Source organism: Chiloscyllium plagiosum, chromosome 8 (assembly GCF_004010195.1).
Source record: "Chiloscyllium plagiosum isolate BGI_BamShark_2017 chromosome 8, ASM401019v2, whole genome shotgun sequence".
Lineage (NCBI taxonomy): Eukaryota > Metazoa > Chordata > Chondrichthyes > Orectolobiformes > Hemiscylliidae > Chiloscyllium > Chiloscyllium plagiosum.
This window is the reverse complement of record NC_057717.1, coordinates 32219058-32235277: the sequence shown is the minus strand read 5'-3', so window position 1 is coordinate 32235277 and position 16220 is coordinate 32219058. Positions and strand designations below refer to the sequence as shown.

At 44.7% G+C, this 16220-nt stretch overlaps 1 long non-coding RNA gene across 1 annotated transcript in view; it reads left to right on the top strand.

Annotated features, from left to right (window-relative positions):
• Positions 1-15902, top strand: part of LOC122552121 — a 24972-nt gene extending 9070 nt beyond the window's left edge. Inside the window, exons 3-4 of the long non-coding RNA XR_006312307.1 lie at positions 376-383; positions 15892-15902. This is a non-coding gene — a long non-coding RNA (uncharacterized LOC122552121). The remainder of the gene's footprint in view (positions 1-375; positions 384-15891) is intronic.
• Positions 15903-16220: the final 318 nt, after the last annotated feature.

Sequence of the window (16220 nt, the reverse complement as noted above, 5' to 3'; positions counted from 1 at the left end):
CTTTATATTCTTATTTTTGTTATTGGACCTAAGAAAGTACTACCCATCCAGTTAATCCCATTTGTCTGAGAAGAGCCACGTTTACTGAACTTGTCGATCAAGTAATCATCCAATTATAACATGAATATCCGTCCTTCTGTACCTTAACCTGGCCGTTGGTGCTCATATCCCTGGAATCCCGGGGAAATCATGATGAAGCTCAGAAACAATGTGCAAAACGTATGGCTCGTGGTCTCCTGTACGTCCCGGCTGTGCGTACCATTTGGATACCTAGTGTATCGAGAGCTGGCATTGCGAAGCTCAGAAACAAGGAAATGTTATGTGTCAGTCTGTTGTTCACTTCCCGGTGTGTTCCATGTGGTGCTCCATAGACAGGGGTGTGTGTGCTGGACTGTTGTTCACTTCCAGGTGTGTTCCATGTGGTAGTCCATAGACAGGGAGGTGTGTGCTGGGCTGTTGTTCACTTCCTGGCGTGTCTCATGTGGTACTCTATGGACAGGGGTGTGTGTTGGACTGTTGCTCACTTCCGGCGGGTCCCATGTCGTACTCCATAGACAGGAAGGTGTGTGCTGGGCTGTTGTTCACTTCCCGGTGTTCCCCATGTGGTAGTCCATAGATAGGGGTGTATGTGTTTGACTGTTGTTCACTTCCCGGTGTGTCCCATGTACTGCTCCATGGGCAGGGGTGTGAGTGTTTGGCTGCTGTTCACTTCCCGGTGAGCCCCATTTGGTGCTCCATGTTGCACAGGGGTTCCAGCAGCTTTCGACGCGCCTTTGAACCTTTGTCTGTGCGTGTCCACTGAACCCCTGTGCTGGTACCTCTCAGATGATTGTGTGGTCAGTAACACGAGGAAACCTCTCGAGTATTATTGTAAAGGAGCAGGCAGTTGAGGGGCTTCTGACTGACTCCTGTCATTGAAAAGTTAGTGGAGGTTAGTGGATGGTTCGCTAGAGGTTGTGCTGTGACCCGCCTTAGACATTCAGGGAGAAGTGAGGATTTGGTGAACCAACTCAGGATGGAGCATAGGGACTGTAGTTACAACACATGCGTCTGTAAGATGAACACCAAATGGAGCAGAGGCTGCACAGAGAGGAAGATCTTAAACTACGGAGTGAGTGTGTGTGGGGAGAGGGATCTGCCGTATCCACTCTGGGTTTTCCAGGAACAGCTTCCCAAGTTACATTTAACTCAGGAGCAAAGTGCGAGGGGAGCCTGATTGAACAAGGAGCTGGTCACAGAGTGGTGTCACTTCCTTCAACATGATCTGCATCTTCACACCAGGGGGAGGACGGTGCTGCCAGGGTCACTGTTTCACTCAGCTTCTATGATCCCGAATTTTCCAGGCAGGAGTGGGTGACAGATCCATCATTTCCCAGTATGCCGACATCAACATCACCATTTGGAGACGAAGTATATATATGGTGTTGAGAGAAATTGGGTCCCTGGGAACATCAGGACGATGGAGCAACACTTCCCGTGTCTGATCTGATCAGAATAAACCCTCCAATACATACAGCATCACTAAGTCCTTAGTCCGTCTCCATTTCAGTAACACACTACCTACCATTCTTCCTAAAGAAAATGACAGACTATATATTAACTTTAATCCCATTTGCTAAACCTTTATCCATTGACTTCACCTGTCCATATCCAATTACAGATTCTCTACCTTCCCTTGATAATTTAGTTTCCTGTTTATCTTAGTTTAATCGGCATACATAGTTACAGTGCATTTGTTCCACTCCTCCTGATCATTTATACAGATTGTAAAGAGCTGTGGATCCAGCACTGGTCACTGTGTGACTCCACTGGTGACGTTCTGTCAAACTGACTAAGGCTGATTTATTCGGAGTGCCTGCTTCCTGTCTGATAACCAGTCCTCCCCCAGTCATGTGTAACACATGCAAAGCGCTGAATAAGAACGACGAGCATCAGTTCGGCAATCCAGCCCCTCAGGCCTCTTCTGACATTGAATACAATCACAGCTGATGTCATTGCGGCCTCAGTTTCACGTTCCTGTCCGCTCTTCATATTCCTTCACTTACTCAATATCCCAGCACTCTGGGGCAGTGAATTACACAGATTCCCAACCCTGTGACAGAAGTATGTTCTCCTCACCCCTGTTTCATTTGTCCCCCACCTCATCCTAAAACTATGGTTGTAGGATCGTTCGAGATTGTCCCACATGAGGAAATATCAAATTCACATCTACATTGTAAATCACCTTTAACATCGTCCAGACCTCCGAAATCTCCTCTCATTTTTCTATACTTCAGGCAGTGTTGGCCTGAACTGCTCAATCTCTCTTCAGAGGACAATCTCCTCATCTCTGGAGGAAATCGAGTGAACCACTTCTGAACTGCCTCCATGGCAAATACATCCCTCCTACAGTCAGGACATCAAGACTGCACACAGGACTCAGTTGCGATCTCACACCTCCCTCCCTTTATAATCCATTGTTTTAGAAATAAGTGTCAAAGTTGCACTTGCCGTTCTCATTATCTGCTGTACCTACATCTGAGTATTCTGTAGTATGGACGCGGGAAGCCAGATCCCTCTGTACCTAAGCATTCTGAAGTTTCTCTCCATTTGGATAATAATTTGTCTTTCTGCTACACTGATCCAAATAGATACACTCATACTTTTCGTTGTTCAGTTTCTTCTGTCAAATGTTACCCCAACCTATCCATATACATTTTCTAACTTCTTGCATCTTCATTGCAATTTCTCACCTGAGTTAGTGTCATCTGTTAATTTGGTTATAACATGTTCTATCCTCTCAACTACTTAAGACTATAGATTTTAAATAGTTGGGGCCTAGGGACCAAGACATATGGTTTCCTAAAAGTTGAATTTTGCCAACAGAAAATGACCCATATTTTTCCATCTCACTGCATTTTGTTGCTTCACTAAGCCTGTACCAAGTTAATAAATTACTTTTAATCGTAAACGATCTTATCCTGCAGATTAATCATTTGTGCAGAGCTATTTAATGCCTCCTGGAAATCCAAATATTTCATCTCTCGGATCCCCACGATCGAAATCATGTTGATTCTGATGGATTGAGGTTTGACTTTTCAAATTTCTTGTCATTAATTCCTGAATAATCGACTTTAACAATATTTCTGAAATTTCAACAGTTTTCTCACTACTATATATTCCATCGTGAAGGTGATAATTCTAAATTCTTACCTCTTTATAATCTCTTTGTTCACTCCAATCCTGTATAATTGGCACATGGCGTGAAATGACCTGCTCTGATTGCACTGAAAGAGGTCAGAGTCGCTGAATGGACTCATTCTCTTCCTTGTTAACAAAATCGATGGGCTTATGTCTTTCTGGTGTTCCACATCACCATCTCGATGGTCTGCCTGTCCTCTTCCTGTTGATGCGTAAGGATCATGAGGGCTAATGCAATCTTCCTGTTGCTGTATAACAGTTTGAGGGGCTGAAAAAACCTTCTCATATTCCTCCATCACAGGCTGGAGATACTGAACGGTCTCTCCTGCATCCCTGATATAGGACTGAGGGAATGATTGGCCTTCTTCTGTTCCCATACACCAGACACGTGAGATAAACTTCTTCCTCCTTTCCCATAAGAAATCTTATAATTTGCATCCTTCTCCAATTCCCGTGCAACAGGCTCGAAGGGACTGATTATCCTCCTGGTATCCCAGTGCACCAATCTCCAGTCCCTGTGTGACCTCTTCCAGTTCCTATGTTACAGACTTGTGGAGGCTGAATGGATTGATCCTGCTGCTGTTTAATAGGGTACTGGTGCTGCATGGCCTACTCTGGGCCCAGTGTTTTCGACTCGAGGAGCTGACTGGCCTCCTCCCGTAACTGTATATCAGGCTCCAGGGGCTGAATAGCCTCTTTGTGTTCTGGTGTAACAGGGTCAATGTCCTTCGAGACACTACCTCCTAATAAATGACAGAAGGCACTGACTGAGAGAGTGCCCATACTCTGAAGCACTCTCGTCTCCATATCTGACGTACAGAGACGAACCATTAATATAGACGTTTTCTGTATAAAGTCCTGAAGCTGAAAGTAACAAAAGAGGTTCCTCCCAGATACCTCATATTCCTGGCTCAGCTGCTTAAAATTCATCATGACCTCCCCGTCAAAAACTTCTCCCAAACAGGAAAGTCATCTGGACTCCCAGAGCCTAAAGCCAGAATCCATCAATCCCGGCTGGAATCCTACAAATCCTACAATGGGAGTGAAAGCCGAAGTTTGTGTTTTGTAAGGTGCCCTCAACTTGTCCCATCATTCTCCATGCTTTCACTGTTTTAAGGACAACCGGTTTCTGCAATTCTCCATAACAGTCCTCATCTTGTCCATGAACAACTGATTAATGAGGGGACGTTTTGCCTGGAAGGCCTGGATGTCCAGCCAAATTGACCATGTCCTGACAAGCCCAGTCAGCCACATCGGAAAGCAAAGAACCTGGTTGGTATTTCTTAAACTATGGAAAATCGACACGCCCCCATTTACTGTGGAAGCTGCAATTTGTCCAGATTAATAGGAGGCCATTTGTGACGCCATCTGTGTGGAATGCCATCTGTGTGGAATGCTCTGCCCCAGAGGGCAGTGGAGGCCCACTCTCTGGATTCATTTAAGAAAGAGTTGGATCGAACTCTCAAAGATAGTGGAATCAAGGGTTATGGAGATAAAGCAGGAACAGGATACTGATTAGGAATGATCAACCATGATTATATTGAATGGTGGTGCAGGCTCGAAGGGCTGAATGGCCTACTCCCGCACCTATTGTCTATTGTCTATTGTCTATAAAGCTAACTGTTAAGCCTCCGTAGCGCCTGACTAGGCAGCGTCAAAGGGAGCATTGGCATGGGGTATCATAAACAAGGAAGGACATTCATTTTAACCAGAGCTAACCCAAACAGAATATTGAATGATTCTGTCTTATACTCTCTAGCAACTGCACGAAGTTAGCTTTATATAATTAATCGAAGGCTTGGATGATTAAAATACCTAAACCTCCCTGTGACCATCTGGAAGGGAATCAAATTCCACCCCTAGGTCGGGTACTCTAATAAGACCCGCAACAGGGATGCCCTCCGATTTCATAAAATTGATTTTATACCCTGAGAAAGATACAAATAAATTAATCATTCGTATTAAACAGGACACAGATACCATTGGGTTAGTTCGAAAGAGAGGAACGCCATCTGCTTAAAGGGTGTTCTTATGCCTTCCTGATCCTACCTCCATGGCAGCGATATTGGTGTCGCTCCGGATGGCTTCTGCCAACGGCTCAATCATTAATGTAAATGGTAACGGAGAAAGGGGGCAACTTTGTTGGCTACCGCTGTCAATACTAAAATTGTCAGACCATATACCATTAGTGAAATCCTTTGCTTTCAGGTCACTATATAACACTGCCATCCACCTGGCGAAGACCCCTCCAAGACCAAACCATTCAAGGACATAAAAGGTGCACATCTACTCCATCCAGTCAAGTGCTTTCTCTGCATCCAGGGAGACCCCCGAGTCTGGAATCGAACCTTGCTGGCAGACTGGAATCATATTTAGCACTCTTCTAATATTATCAGAGGACCTACGGCCCCTAATAAAAATGGTCCTCTTTCACAATAGACCTTCAAAGCCAGCATTTTCGACAAAATTTTAAAGTCCACGTTTAATAATGAAATAGGCACATACAAAGTGCAATCCTATGGTACTTTCCCTCTCTTGAGAATAAGAAGAATATTTCCTTCACTCAGAGAGGATGGGAGGCAGTCCTGACTGTACGAATAATTGTACATATCCAACACTGGCCCAGCCAGCATGTCTACGAACTCCTTCTAAATCTCACTCTGAAAGTCCATCTGGGCCGGGGGCTTTACCACTCTGGAGCTGCCCCAATGTCTCCTGTATCTCTCTGATTATCAGAGGGGCATTCTAAAGAGACGCCTGCTCTGAACTTACACCTGGGAGGTCCAAGGTATTAATAAAGGACTCCATCGTCGCCAATCAGTCCTCCAAGCCCGCTCACTGGAACAATCCAGAGTAGAACTTCCTGAATGCTGCATTAATCTTTTTGAGATCGCGGGTGATAATAGCAGCAATCTTCTTTCTGGCCAAGTACGCCTAATATCTACCTGGTTATCACCATGGAGAAAGTGAGGACTGCAAATACTGTAGATCAGAGCTCATAATGTGTTGCTGGAAAAGCGCAGCAGGTCAGGCAGCATCCAAGGAGCAGGAGAATCGACGTTTCGGGCATGAGCCCTTCTTCAGAAACCCGAAACGTCGATTCTCCTGCTCCTTCGATGCTGCCTGACCCGCTGCGCTTTTCCAGCAACACATTATCAGCTCTGGTTATCACCATGCTCGAATAACTTTTGTTTCGCAAAGGAAGTCTCTCTCTTTGCTCTCTGGGCGAGTGCAGCATCCAGAGCAGTCCGGAGGGCTGTACTCTGCTGCAATTAAGTTATAGAAGGTCTGACAAAATATGGTGTATCAGCTCTCTTCAGCCGAGCCTCAAGTATACGCCGCTCTTCTCCCTTCTGCCGCTTCTGAGTCACTGAGGAAGAAATTATCAAATCCCTTGTATAGGCTTTGTCAGTCTCCCAGAGCACCGTCGGATTACTGGTCGTGCACAAGTTCATGTTCCAAAAAAAATTAAATTCCCCCGAAAAATACTCAATGAATTTACAGTACTTCAGGAGGAAAGGATCCACGTGCCAGTGCCGTGAGCCTGGCCCATCGCCACCATCCTTGACCTCCATGTACATTGCCACATGATCAGAAATGGTTCCCAATTCTAAAGGACAGCATCGAATTTAAAAAGACCAATGGGGCAAACAATATGTCAATCCTAGTATAGCATTTATGTGGATTAGAAAAAAACGTGAAGTCCCTATCTTCAGGGTGAAGACATCTCACACATCCAGGAGAAAGTGAGGTCTGCAGATGCTGAAGAAGGGCCTGTGCCCGAAACGTCGAATCTCCTGTTCCCTGGATGCTGCCTGACCTGCTGTGCTGTTCCAGCAATAAAGTTTCAACATCTCACACATCCACCAACCCAGCTACCTGTTCAGGTCCACCAGCTGCCTGGGTGGTGGGGAAATACCTCCGATACCCTTCGACATTCTATCCACCTCGGGGTCCACACGTCAGTTAAAATCTCCCTTTAATTGTACGACCCAACAAGCTTCCAGCACCTGTTTTTCTATAACGCGCTGGAGTTGCACAAGGACTGGACAGGGATGCTCGTCCGATCCGGGCCTGCACACTGTGACCCGTTGGGCCCACTCGACCCGCACCCAGTCTGCCCTGACTTCCAGTTTCAAAAATTGTGTGAGCCATTGTTCCAAGAAGCTAACGAGCTGGCTTTCTTGTTCCGTTCCAGCAGCCCGACCAAGCCGATGCTCTTCTGACGGCTCCAATTTTCGAGATCCTCGACCTGCTCTACTAAGATCTGTACCTACCATTCTAGGGCTTGGACCCGACCCGCTGAGGATTCTGCCATTGTTTCCAAAGCTGCAGTCCACTCTTCCACCTCCACGATATGTGGCCCGAGACGCTGGATCTCCTGGTCATGCTTCTGCAGTTTGGCTGAGATCAGTTCCAGCATGGTTCTGGTGTCCTCTATTGCTGAATAACCAGGGAAAAATTAGGATCCATTTCGAAACCAAGGGGGTAATCAGTATGTGAAACTGGGAAACATTGATAGACTGTAACACGAGAGCTTCACATCTGTTTTAGTTGGGAGAAGGAAGATGCAGGTACAGAATTCAAGAAGATGGACTGGGAAGCTCACAAACAAATTGATATAAGATGCAAGTTGGGATTGATAGTTTTGGATGGTGTAAAGTCCAGTTGAGTTGTATCGCAGGATGCTGTTGGAGACAAGAGAGGAAATGTCCTGACCTAAATGTTTTAGTCAAATCTGACCACACAAGGGAGGTGCTAGAGGATTGGAGAACAGCTATGTGGTCCCAAGTTAGTGGAAAGGTGGTAGAGATAGACCAGTGTCTCGTGGTGTACCACAGCGAGCAGTGCAGTGTATCAAATTATTTGTGGTATTCATAAATGATGTAAATGTGAATGTGGAGGGGTGGTGGGGGGTGGGGGATGAGCATAATAAGTAATTTTGTGTTTGACACAAAGATTGGTCAGGTGGTTGGCAGTGAGGAGGAAGGCCTTATTTTACAGAAAAATACAAGTGGAATGGTCAGATGGTTAGATCAATGGTAGATGGAATGGAACCCTGGTAAATATGAGGTGATAAGAAGTAACCAGACAGGGCAGAACACTAGGGACGTCAGAGGGTGTTTCTCCACACATCCCTGAATGTGACTGGACAGTGTAATAGCCAGTTAAGAAATCACACGGGATTGTAGGCATAGTGTTTATTCATCGAGGCGACATAATATGAGTTAAACATGCCATTGGTTAGGCCATAGATCGAATACTGTGTGCAGTTCTGGCAGCCATATTACAGGAAGGGTTTTGGTTTCTCAGTAACATCAGAAACTATTGGGGTCTCCACAGAGTTGGAAGCTTCAGTGGATGTCTCCTGGCTGCAACTCTCTCTAAATTTTCACTTGATTTGTTTTCCCTTCTCGATTGGAGAACTGCATCTGAGAATGTGTCTCTGATCTTTCCTTTTTGCCATGTTTATGGGATATTACTGCATCAGAACACTTAATTAATAATAGAGTCTAGGCCAAGGCCTTCAAATATTTTTGAGGAGCTCTGCTGTCGTCCATAACACGTGACTCCTTCTCTTCCTGTATAATTGGTTGGAGGCACTAAATGGGATATCTCTACACTTCTCCAATAATTTAATTGAGCTGAATGACTTCCTAGTATTCATGTGAAGCTACCGTGAGGAGCTGAATAATCTCCTCCTTTTAACTGTAGAAATGTGCAGTGTCCAGCAGCACTGTAACATGAATGTTGCCGGTACTTCCAACAGCACAAGCCTGAATGGTGTCCAGGTCTTGCTGCACATGTACACAGACTAGTTCAGGAGCTGAAGGGGGACATTTTTTCTGAATATTGTGTGACCTTCAGTGAACACCCCCACTTCTAATCTTTATGAAGCAGCTGAAGGTGTATGTGCTGAGGAAGCTACCTTGAGGATCTTTTGCAGACATGTCCAGAACTGCATGGATTTTTGTACACAAATCACAATCATTGTGCTTTATGCTTTAAATCACTCTAATCAGGGAAGTTTACAACTCATTCCCATTAAGTGCAATCCTGCTCAGGCTCCTTGAGACCGTCCTTAGTTAAATGATGCCTTGATGTCAGGACCGGTCATTCTTCCCTGAGCCCTTGTGTTCACATCTTTTGCTCATATCAATAGGTCACAATGTGGGGCAGGGAGTGTTTTTGACAAGTCAGAGTTGAGGGCTCTGACACGAATTGGACACGAAAGAGGATATTAGACCTTATTATCTTATTGTGGGAGAAATCGTGCTTGTGGGTGGGGGCGGGGGGATGGGGTGGGTGGCGTGTGGATGAATGACATATCCCTGTTTGTGGTCTTCTCACATTCTATTATTGGAAAGTAGAGGCTGTTATTTTCCTGGAAGCTCTGATGTTGAATATTATCAGATTGTCTGGAGCATTGCTGGATGAGGAATGGGGGCTGTATTCACAGTGAAACTGTGTCTACAACTTGACCAATAAACGAAGCACAGGTTGCAGAAAGGGGAAGCTCAGTTAGGAGTGATGAGGACCCTCTTTCATACGACTGCCTGGGATTTCCTATTACACTTTCCAAACCAGTCCAAACTGGGTTTGACTGTTTTGAGGGGCTGAATGGTCTCCTCTGTTTCTGTGAAAGGACTAAGTAGCCTCTAATTGCTCCGTCCTGCAGGTTTGATTGGCTGAATGGAACACACAAACATGGGACTGAGGGTCATTGGACACTTTGAGCCTTCTCTACCAGGGACTAAGATTGTGGCTGATCAAGCTATAGTCTCAGCTCCACTTTCCTGTCTGTGTGCTATTATCCAAAAATCACTTCTCTGTCCAATATTTAACTAACTCAGCGTTGAAAAAATATAAACAACGAGATATCTCAAACTTGTGGGGATGAGTATTCCTACTTAAAATGCCTGTTTAGAATTTCTGCTCATCCCTCTTATAGAGTCATAAAGCATGCAAATGTGTAAGTGCTGACCAGATATCCCATTATGATCGAGTCTGATTTGAGAGCATTTGTCTCATATTCCTCTAAACCTCCTTATTCAAATACCCATCAAGATGCCAGACTCCACCACTTCCTCTGGGAGATAATTCCATATGGACACTCCCTCTGTATGAAAACATTGCGTCTAAGTTCCCTCTAAAATATTTCCCCTCGTACCTTAAAACAGGCCTCCAGTTTGAAAAGCAATTCTCTCCCAACCTCTGTCTCCTCCCTTCAATCTAATTTTGTATTCAATTGGCTTGATGCGCTGGTTCCCATGTAACCTAACCTTACTAACTTGCCTCATGTGCAGAATCTTGTCGAACAACGTGTTCCAGTTTGTATGGAAAACATCTACAACACTGCCTTCATCAGTCCGCTTTGTCACCTTTTTAACAAACTCAGTCAAATTCGTACAACGCGATTTCTCAAGCAAAAAGCCGTGGTGACTATCCCCAATCAATTCTTGCCTTTAAAATTGCATACAATTGGCTATCCCTCAGAATCCCCTCCAACAACTCACCCACCACTGATGTCAGGCTCACTGGTCCAGAGTTCCTTGGGTTGTTGGGTATCTGTTTTATTTTCTACTGCCACTCTTCCATTGGTCACAACAAATTATCGGTGTAACCAGTTTGATGATATGGCCAATGTTATAGGTCTTACATTGGGTCAGGGTCATCCTCGGAAGAGGTCAGGTTGATTTCTTTCAATTGTTAAAGTAACAAATTCATGACGAAAACAAAGTTCCTCAAATTATGATGGAAAGGTGAATGTCAAACAGAATAGAAATTACAAAAAAAAGTACATTGATATTTCCATTTCTGAAAATACTGAGGAGCACAAACATACACAGACACACACACACACAGATACATACACAGACAAGCACACTCAAACACACACACACACACAGACATATACACGCAGACACACTCAAACACACAAAAACACAGACACAAAAACACGGTCACACACACAGACATATGCACATACAAGTATACGCACAAACACAGACAAATGCATGACCCGCAGACCGTAAATAATTAGAGCAGAATAAAAGGCCATTTGGCCCATCCAGTCTACTGAGTTATTGATCGTGGCTGACATGCTTTTCAAGCCAATTCTCCTGCCTTCTCACAACAAGCCTTGATCCCATCATTAAGCATAACTTATCTAGTTATATCCTAACGATGCTAATGTATATGTGTGTCCGTGTGGGTCTGTGTGCATGTGTTGTCTGTGTGTGTCCCCCAGTGTCCTGCCCTGTGCTCCTTGTTGGAGAGTGGGGTTTTAGCAGTGTTGAGGCACATCTTTGTAACTTGCTCTGTGCCGATCCATTGAACACCTGTGATAATCATTCTCTGCTGCTCATGTGCTCAGTAACATGAGGAATCCCCACAACTGTTCAGACCAGGCTTGTCATTTGCATTTCACTGACATTTGACTTAACTCTAGTTTTTGTACGTTCGTGGAAGTGCTGGGGATGGTTTCCTGGAGGCTATATGTTAAACTGCTGTGGTAATTCAGGAAGACCAGAGGCTTTGGTGACCCAATGCTGGATGAAACATCGTGACTGTAGTTACAGTATCTGGATCTGCAACATGACCAACAAATGGAGCAGAGGCTGCAGGGAGGGGAATCTCTGTAAAATGGAATGAGGGAATTGCAATCAGATCAGTCATGGTTTTGAAGAATGTTCGAGCAGGATTAAATGGCTCGCTCTTGCAACTTATTCAGATATTTCTGTTAGTAACAAGCCGATTTCCCTTTTCTCCCAGTGTCCCAGACTGGTCGGTAGTGAGTCACCGCCTCCTGCTCCTGGAGGACAGAAATCTGGGGCCTCACTAGCCTCCATGTTACGCTGTATCCCAGTCTCGAGCAGTTGAGTGACTGCTTAATGTTCCTGTGTCCCAGTATTGAGCAGTTGAGTGACTACCTCCTGTTCCTGTGTCCCAATCTCGAACAGTTGAAAGACTGTCTCCTGTCCCTATGTCACAGAAGCGAGCAGTTGAGTGATTACCTCCTGTTTCTCCCATTCCTGAGCAGCAGTTTGAATGCTCTGAATGATGTCACTAGGTTAAGAAATGACTTGATAACAGGGAATTTCAAACTTGGAGCAGCATTAGACAAAGGTATCTAGAAACTTTTCGACCAAGCATTTTATGCAGCCTGTCTGTTATTTTATTCCTGCCTCCTTTTATAAACAGGGTGAAACATATACAACAGTGCAGTGCTCCGACAATACTCCCACATACAGGGAAGACAGATTAAAAAGATTAAAAGATTTATAGTCTATCCCTCAGCAAACCTCATCCATTCCATTCAAACCCAGGCTGCATAAATCTTTAAACCGTATATTGTAATGAATTAGTACAGTCAATGTCACACTTTAACACTACAGTCGCTGACGACAGCACTGCACCTTTCACCAAGATCTTCTTCAGAAACCGTGCAAACTGACTGACAACGTGCTGCCGATGCAGAATTCCAGTTCTCTCCAAGATATTCCCCTTCCGGTTTGAAATTAATTTCCTTCTAAACGTAGACTACAAATCCCACATTCAGGCTCAGTTTCAAGGCTTGCAGAGCGGATTATATTCCTGCTTTATCTGAACACACTGAGGGTGCATTTGGCAGACAGAGGGATCCTGATGCTGGGATTTGCTGTTCAGCTGGTGCCAGAGACGGTCTCCCATAACAGTGAACGGGAGCTCGCTTTATAAAGAAAGGAGCCCAATTCACTAATTATGTTGCAGCGAAATTGCGTTTAATAAACACACGTTTATTGGATATCTGCCTGTATATTAAATAGAGGATCAAAATTGATGGAGCAAAGCGAATACAATAGTTCCTATTTTATATGCTCCGATGTTTAAACATACTAATGGATATGAACACTATGTGGGGAAAACTAAATTAAGGAGATTTTCACCAAGAACTAGAATGGAGGATGCTCAGTGTGTTGAATGACCGACTCTTTTCCCGATGTTTCTGTGCGGTCTGTGGGAAAGCTCTGTAAATCTTGCCACCTGCTCTCAGATGTTAGGAAGGAGGTCTCTGCAGTGTCAATACAGTAGTATTTCCCGTTCCAATACTGAGGCTGGTGCCGGGTGATCTGTATGGTTTTATCCTTTAAGACCCCGGAACAGTTTGATACAATAGAGTGTCTTGCCTGTCCGTTTCCGAGACCATTGAAGAGTGTTTCACATGGCTGTGTGTCTGGAGTCACGTTTAGGCTAGACCAGGAAAGCACGGGAGATTCACTTCCTGAAAGTACATTGAGGAAGGAAATTGGTGTTTACAATCGACATTGGCTTCAAGGTCACTGTTAATGACTCCAGGTTTTACATCTCGATATTTTATTAATTATAACGTCCACCAGCTGCCACGGCATGAGCTTGAACTGGATTAGTAATCCAGTGACATTCCACAACAGCACCATCTCCACACGGGGACCTATTGGAAACCACACAGACCTGGTTATTTCTGTGCTGCTTGACAGCTCTGTCAAAAAGAACTCCCACCAATGTGACTATCGCGACGGGACTCAGGGCATGGTAAATGATTAGACTGTAGTTATTCCCTTGTTATGGGATTGGACATAGCTGAGTAAATTTTCACATTGCCAGGGAGATGTCAGAGTTGGAGCTGGAATGAAACAGCTTCCCCAGGGACACGGCTTGTTTTACAGCACAAGTGTTCAGTACCATTGCAGGAATGGTGTCAGGTCCCATTGCCTTTGTCGTATTTGCTGTGTTCAGGGGTTTCTTCATGTCACATACAGCAAATCAGATCGGTTAAAGATTGGCATCTGTCATTTTGCAGGCAGCATGGCGAGGGTGAGGTGGATCATCAACTCAACACTTCTGGCTGAGGATGATGCAGATAATACAACCATGTCTTTTACACTGATGTACAGGGCTGTCCCGTGATTTAAGATGGTGATATTTATGGAGTCCTCTGCTCCAGTGAGTTGTTTAATAGTCCATCGACGTTTCTGTCTGGATGTGACAGCACTGCAGAACTTTGATCTGATCTGTTAGTCTCGGGATCATTTCGCCCTCTGTATCAGATGTTAGTCCTGCTGTTTCGAATATAACCAGTCAAGTGCGGTAGCTTTAATGGATTGTCATCAGGTTTAGGTACACATGTTTCATACCCTATCATGTTCACCCACACTCGTCGCTGAACCATAGATCAGCTTGATGTTAATGGTAGGCTGAGGGATTATCCTGGGGAAAATATTACGGATTGTACTGGAATACAATTCTGCTGCTGCTGTGATTCTACCGCACCACATGAATGCCCACTTTGAGCTCCAATATGTTCAATTCAATTCTCCTGACTATCCCTCGGTTCACACCAAGACTCATTCATCTATCAGCCATGTAATCAGTGTCTTAAACTGGTTTCTGATGTGGTAACACTTCCATTTTCCTATTCTCATTCTGCTCTCCCTGGTGTCACGCCTCCAATTTGTTACTTTACTCAAACCCCTTCACATACGCATCTGAATCTTTTCCATTCGCCCAATGCCATCTTCTGTGTTTGATGTGAATGTGTTCCCCTGTGTTTCTCTCCCTGACCATGAGTAAGAGCTCTGCAGTGTCAGTTATGCCAGCCTTATGTAGTTTCAGATCAAGAAATTTGTGCACCTTGCATTATCGGTCACTTCCCAGTGCACGGCGTTCCGTGTTAGGCAAGGCGTTTGAGCAGCTTTAACACACGTCTATGGAACTTGTTCAAAAACAGAAATTGCTGACGAAACTCAGCAGGTCTGGTAGCATCTCGTGCAGTGAAACAGAGTTAATCTTTCAGGGCCAGTTACCCTTCTACAAAGCTCCCATTTTCTCCAGCAATTTTTGCATGTTCATTTCCAGGATCCATAGTTATTTGTTCAATTGAAAATTTGTTCTGAGCCTATTCATTTCTAGAGAAACCCAACCAGTCTGGCATCATCCGTAGAGACAGAGAAGCAGAGTTAGCGTTTCAAGTCCAGTATGACACTTCTTCAGAACTGAAAAGGATTGGAAAATGAGCTTTATAATCCCTTGACAGATGTGGGGAATGGGTTGACGGGTAAAAGAGGATGTGGCAAAAGACAAACATGCTTTTAATAGTGAAGAACGAGAAGATCATGTGAAGTAGTCTAATAATTAAAATGTGAATGGGGAAAAGGGGTTCTCTCTATTGAGTGTACAATAAAGAAGATACAACCACACAAGGTCATAGGGAGACCAGGGCGGAGAATGTACGGAAACTGGAGAACAATTATAATGGGGTCAGATTGTGAAGTTGTGAAATTGTACGTTCACTCCTACAGGAAGTAACGTACGAAAGTGTTAAGTGAGGTGTTACTCGAGGTTGGGTTGTGCTTCCTTGGAACATTGCAGCAGCCCAGGGCCGAAATGTTAGCATGAGAGCAAGGTAATTTATTGAAATGGGAAGCAATGAGAAGGTCAAGGTTATTTCCACAGACAGAGTGGGAGTTTTCCTCAAAGCAATCTCTGTTTGGTCTCGCCAATATAGAGAGACTGCATTGTGAGCAGCAATGATAGGAGACCAGTTTGAACGTTTACAAGTGAAATGCTGCTTCACCTGGAAGGTATGTTTGGTTCCTTGGACAGTGAGGAGGGAAGAGGCGAATGAGCAAGTGTTGCAGCTTCTGAAATTGCATGGGAAGGTGCCATGGGGGAGTGGGGAAGTGTTCGGAGTGATGGAGGGGACAGAGAGGGAACGGTCCCTGTGAAATACTGAAAGTGGGCGGGAGGGGAAGATGTGTTTAATGGTGCTGTCCCGCTGGAGATGGTGGAAATGGCGTAAGACGATTATGTGAACGTGGATTATAGTGAAGGAGGAAGTGTGGACAAGGAGGAATCTATCATTTTTCTGGGATAGAGGGGATGGATTGAGGGCAACACCGTGGGGGATGGGACAGTGACAGCTGAAGGCCCTGTCCTCCAGAGTTAGTGGATTTCTGGTTTGAAGGAAAATGTGGTCACGTTAGACGCAGCTCACAGGAATGTGGCATCATCAAACAGAA